The 6,628-nt window shown below is 40.8% G+C and overlaps 1 non-coding gene across 1 annotated transcript; it reads right to left on the bottom strand.

The window, feature by feature from the left end:
• Positions 1 to 4,101: 4,101 nt before the first annotated feature.
• On the bottom strand, positions 4,102 to 4,208 carry LOC136231570 (small nucleolar RNA R71). The gene has a single exon (XR_010689943.1). It is a non-coding gene; the product is annotated as a small nucleolar RNA R71 (small nucleolar RNA).
• Between the last annotated feature and the right edge of the window lie 2,420 nt (positions 4,209 to 6,628).

The following is a 6,628-nucleotide window of genomic DNA, read 5'->3' as shown; positions in this document are numbered from 1 at the left end:
AAATTGAGCCGAGAGCGACGACCAATCCACCAAAAACAATGCTCGTGCAATTTGTGATAAGCCTGTTTAATTGAGCACCAAATCGTTGAGTTCATCACAACATCCCGAAGGTAATCCGCCTGTAAAATTCGAGAGCGCAGCAATCTGAAATAATATTTGTTCCCCTGGATGAATCCCCATGCCATTTTCCCCAGCATAGCCATGTTCAGTCGTATGAGACTTTTAAGACCGAGCCCTCCCTCACGGATCGGCCTGCAATAGATTTTCCAAGGAACCACAGTCAGCTTCCTATCAACAGTCGAGCCAGTCCATACAAAGTTCCTGATACTTTTACACAGCTGCTTTATAACCGCAGACGGCCACCTATACACGATGAAGGAGTGAATAAAACTTCCATCAAACAACATATAAACATATATATTTATAATTCATTTTCATAATATCTATTCCGATCAAATTAACTAATTGATAGGGACATTTTATCCCTATCTTTTGGGGTAATTTACGGTTTATTTTTAAGCTAAGTTGTTAGGTTTAGTGCTAGTTTATTGCTTATTTCACTAATTTAGCAACAAGTAATAAATTATGTACCTTTAGTTGATTTTCGTCATTTTTAATAAATAAATAAATCAAGTAATCTCAGTGTTCATAATTATGCTTTGCAGGAAAAACGTATAAGACGGAAAAGGCGATGAATAAACGTCCATGCGGAGCGCAACATGTACCACGCGGAGCCTAAATCAGTGAGAAGTGTTCGATAAGCGTCAGTAAATCATTTACGCGGAGCGTGACCCTTTTCACGCGGAGCGTGGACCTGTTAGAGGACAAAAATATGACTTCATAAGCTCATCTACACGGGGCGTAGGTATTCCACGCGGAGCGTAGGTGTCAGCTCATCTTGTTCACATTGAGGACAGATTTGACACATTTTCGTATTTTCATCGTATCTCCCTCATACAAACTCGGATTGAGGCGATTCAAAATGCATTGGAAAGCTAAGAGAAAGATGTACAAGTGACTAATAATGTCATCTCCAAATTCGCAGCAAAGAAAGCTCAAATAATTAATCTAAGTTGTTGGACGTGTTGAAGCTTAGGAAATCTTCCATGGGTGTGAAATATGCAAGGGAGAAAATAAGAAAATAATGAAGCATCACATGCTTCATTATTCTACATCAAATTCAAAGTCTTCCTACCACTTTTACACACATTCAAGATCTCCATTCACATTGAAAGTCATCATTCAAAGTCTTTTCTTCACACTATGTAATTACAATTATGATCCAAGCTTGATTTGTGTATAAATAGGAGTGCTTGGCACTCATTTAGGAGTAGCATGTAGATGTAGATGTAGTTTTAGATTGAAATTCAGATTTTTGTATAGCTAAACTCTACCACTTTGAGAGCTTGTTCATTTGTTCCGCCATCCCGTCGAAACTCTGTTCCACCCTCTTCCACCAAGCTCGAGAAGTTCCACCTCCAAGACCTAGGTGACGGCCTTGAGTCCGGTTAGCTAGTTCTAAGGGCCGATTCTTCCCTTTTACTTACTAATTAGCTTGCACTCTTCCTATGTACTAGGCTTGGTTATACTCATATTCTTTTCATTCCATATTTATAATATATGATTTCCAATTCACGTTTCTTTATACGTGTTGATATTTGCTACTTGTTTTGATATTCTTAATTGATTATTGTGTAGGGGAGACACAATTTCCGGCGACCCGTAGGGACGGGTTATCTTTAGGGATTCATATAGGTGTTGCCCTATCGAGAGTAACATTCCAGAAACCGTAGGAATTGACAAGCCATGGAACTTACGGGCCCTAGTTTTTTATCCCCAGCATTAGACACGCCTTGACTAGGAACCACGTCGTCTAAGTACTTCATGGTGCGGTCCGTCTACACATAGTCGTCTTTGTAAGAGTAAAGTATCAATCGTATACGTTCGGAGTCTTTGCTTATTATAATTATAACTTATCATAGTCCGTAGAGTTCGGTTATACAAGTCTGTCTCACCGTAGTTTAGGAGTAGTTTGTAGTCATCACCCAAACCAACCTAAAGTATTCACCGCCTAGATAACGAATAGAACCAAGTAGTTTCATACTTGTAGATATAAATCCCGTGGATTCGATACCCGGTCTTAACCGGATTATTACTTGATACGACGGGGTACATGTTAGGCATGAATATGACTGCAATTAAACAGCGTGTTAATAACAATTTGTGAGTATTTTAGGCGAAATATTCCTAAATAAAAGGACTTATAAGTGTTTCGTGCAGATTTGTATTGATTAAGTCAAAAAGGGCTACTACACAGCCTGTTTTGCAACAAACCTTGAGGAGTCGAGCAACCTTTGATCAAACGGATCTTCGCTGCGTACCTGATGATGGATAGTGACTGGACAAGTGGCAGGAGTGGCGTGGCAGTTACAGCAGACGTAGGAAAGGAAGAAAAGCAACAAGATGACAAGATGGATCACCCCTTGAGTGTTCAAGGGTCAAAATATAATTAATCATTTCCTAGTAACGTAGCGGTAGAAAAACAATCTTTTTGTAATATTTTGTGGTACGGTCGTTTTTCCTCCTTTTTATAGATGTAGTGGAGGAAAGGAGAGAGACACTTTTGACTTTGGATAATCATTTTGAACTAGAATTTTGGCTTCTTGGAGAGAGGCGAAGCTCTCTAAGGAAGATGACTCCATCAATGGAGATTTGTGGAATTAACTCAGGTTGTTCACTCTACACTATGAGTGAGTAGTCATTTTGAATGGGCTCGACCAGTTAGGGCCGGTTATGTAAGTCTTCTATTATCTTATTTATGAATGAATGTTGATATATTATGATGTGCTTGATAAATCTTTAACTCCATTACTAAATGCATGTATGTTAGTGTTAGATGCATGATAGGAAATTGCTTTCATCTTCACGGAACTATTTGTCAAGCATTCCACCCCGAAACAGAGATGTCAGGAGGTTGTATCAAGGGTTTTCTTAATAGAAATACTGTTTTGATCGTAATGCAAGAAAGAACCAACTATAGGGACGCTTAAGGTTGTAGTACATCTTAGAATCTTAAGAACACACGAGAGTTGACTTGAGTGAGCATTAAAGCAGAGACCTTGACTTCACTTTACATTATTCATGAATAAATAGGATGTTTAGAGACTGAAAGTAACCTGTTCCGCTGTGCTTAACCTGTTCTGCCTTTTATCGTCATTAAGCACTCCTTTTAATCAACTAAATCATTGACTTTGCTACTGTTTAAACAACATCTCTCAATTTAAAGAATACACACACCACGAACACCCTGTTCTACAAAGTATTTCTTATAAACTTTAGTCCTCAATCCCTGTGGATATGATACTTGACTTATCACTTTATTACTTGTATCTAGTACACTTGCTAGAGTCCATTCAGGAGACAACAAGTTTTTGGAGCCGTTCCCAGGGATTGAAAGCAACAAAGTTTATACGAACTTTTCTGTGAAACAAGGTGTTTTTAATATGTTTGCTAAATAGTGCAGCCAGAAGGAATCTTTATCGGTTTATGCACAGAGCTGGACCTCCTGTTTTCCCTATCGATCTCGAATTGGAGAGAACATGTAGACGAAACAGAGCGGGAGCTCGACGTGCAAGACAAAGAGAACGACAAAGAGAGAGAAGAATGGCTGGAAGGGTACCACCCGAACAACTAGTCCAACCAAACCAGGAAAAAGAGGGAGAGAATAACAACCCTCCTGTCATGCGAATCAGAGATTATTCGAGACCAACCACGGAAGGACATTCATCATGCATCGTGTTGCCCAACGAAGGGAACAACATGTTCGAGGTGAAAGCATCTATGATACAAATGTTGCAGGCAGCAGTACAGTTCAATGGATTCCAGTCGGAAGATCCAAATGGGCATATCATTGAATTTATCACGCTGTGCAACACAAACAGGGGCGTTTCTGACGACGTAATCAGACTAAAGCTGTTTCTTTTTTCTCTAAGAGATAAAGCGAAGAATTGGTTGAAAAACTTGCAACCAGGAACGATCACTACTTGGGAAGAAATGGCCAGCGCTTTCTTAATGAAATATTTTCCACCAAGACAAGCCATTAAGCTCAGAAACGAGGTTTCCCATTTCGTGCAAGAAGAGGATGAATCCTTAGCCGAGACATGGGAAAGGTACAAGGAACTACTAAGGAGAGTACCCAATCATGGCATCCCTCTATGGATGCAGATGCAGAACTTTTCCAATGGGGTAACCAACATTTATAAGATCCAGATCGAATCCATTGCTAATGGAAACCCCGAAGATCTGGAACCACAAGCCTTGTACGACCTTATTGAGAGAGTAGTAAGCACAAGTTATAACGGGAACTCCGCCAGAAGTGAGGGAAAAAGAGCGCGAAATGAAGATGTTGTGTCAAAATTGACAAGCCAGGTAGAACAACTTGCCAGACAGCTCGGCAAGATAAATGTGTCCTCGATCCACAACGAACCACCATTCAATGACATTTGTGATTTTTGTGGAGGCCTTCATTTCAACATAAACTGTCCCGGAGTCAAGCAAGGAAAGGGTGCACAGGCAGAATGTGATTATGCAGGGTATAATCAGAGGAATCCACCGAACCCATATTCTAACACGTATACCCTGCCACAAGAAATCATCCGAATTTCGGATGGACAGGCCAGCCCAACCAGCAGGAACAACTGAGATATCAACAACAGCAAGGAGGACACTACCAGAGGCAACCTCAGCAGCATTATAAACAACGTATTCCACCAAAGGAAGATGTAGAGCCAGATATGAAGACGATGATGATGCAGTTCATGAAACAGACACAAGCTTCAATTAAAAATTTGGAAACACAAGTCCATCAATTAGCTGCATCTACGTCAAAAGGGAAGGGAATAATGCCAAGCAACACAGAGCCGAACCCAAAGGGCAATGTCATGGCAATAACCTTGAGATCTGGTAAGCAAACTCAACCCATTATATCTACTGATGAAAATACTGAATGCGCAGAAACATCCGAAGGAACTGAAGGAGAGCAGGAACAAACTGTTCCTAGTCAAGAAGAAACCAGGAAGACAAAATCTACCAGTGAGCAGGATCAGGGAGAAAGCGGAAGGATGTACAAGCCACCTCCGCCTTATGTTCCGCCTGTGCCATTGATGCGTGTCGTCTAGTGTAGTGTTCTTTTTAATGACTAAATGTGTATTGCGGTGAATGTGCTATGAATATGGATGTGATCTTTTAAATGTTCTAACTCCACTAGACACTACGACTACTTAGGGGCAAGTGTACCCCGTCGTATCAAGTAATAATCCGGTTAAGACCGGGTATCGAATCCACGGGATTTATAATTACAAGTATTAGATGACTCGGTTTCGTATGTTATTTAAGCGGTGATTACTTTGGGGTGAAGTAAGACGCAACTACACACTATTCCTAACTATTGGCGACATAGATTTATGTAGCTAAAACCCTATGAAGTATGATGAATAATGATAAGTTATAACCACGATAAATAACGACTCTAAATGTATACGGATAATAATTTACTCTTGTAAAGACGACTAAGTGTAGTAGGACCGACCCGTGAAGCACTTAGACTACGTGATTCCTAGTCAAGGCGTGTCTAATGCGGGGGAATTAGAAACTAGGGCCCGTAAGTTCCGTGGCTTGTCAATTCCTACGGTTTCCGGTTTGTCACTTCCGGTAAGGCAACACCTATATAACTCCCTAAGGATAGCCCGAATGGCAGCGGAAATCGCGTTCTCCTACACAATAATCAATTACGAATATCAAAACAAGTAGTAAACATTAACACGTAAAGGGAAATAGAGATTATGAATCATAAATTATAAATATGGAAAGTGAATAGATGAAATACAACCAAGCCTAGTACATAGGAAGAGTACAAGCTAATTAGCAGGTAAAAAGGGAGAATCCGCCCTTGGAACTAGCTAACCGGACTCAAAGCCGTCTCCTAGGTCGTGGAGGTGGAACTCTCGAGCTTGGTGACGAGTGGTGGAACGGAACTTCGATGGAACACTGGAACAACCGAATAAGCTCTCGAGGGGGAGAGTTTAACTACAAAATCTGAATCTAAATTACAATAATCAAAAGAGTATAGTTTTGCTCTCTAGTGTGTAATTTGGTTTTTTCAAATGGAGTTCAAGAGCTTCCTATTTATAAACATCAAGCAAGGGCAATGTTGTAACTTCACAAAGCACAAGTATGGAGCAACATTATTTGGTGCAGAAATCCCATAATACGCCCCGTGTAAGGTGGTCTACGCCCCATGTAAGTGCCCATTCCATTGGAAATCTCCTGCATGTGGACCAATTCCATGTCTTGTTGTCTCAAGCACGCCCTGCGTAGCTGAAGTACGCCCCACGCGTTTGATTCTCTGAAGTTTTATTGCTTGAATTGGAGCTTTTACGTCGTGCGTAGCTGAAGCACGCCCCGCGTAAATGAGTCTCTGAGTTTTTATCATTGAGGAGTTGCCTGGTACGCCTTGCGTGTATGGTGATACGCCTCGCGTACGAAGAGTTGACTCAAGGAGACAGTGCAGTCTGACTTTCAGGATTAGGCCAATTATTTCCGACATGTGTCATATGCCTCGTGTAGGGTG

Source organism: Euphorbia lathyris, chromosome 5 (genome assembly GCF_963576675.1).
Source record: "Euphorbia lathyris chromosome 5, ddEupLath1.1, whole genome shotgun sequence".
NCBI lineage: Eukaryota > Viridiplantae > Streptophyta > Magnoliopsida > Malpighiales > Euphorbiaceae > Euphorbia > Euphorbia lathyris.
This window is presented reverse-complemented; position numbering and strand designations above follow the sequence as displayed.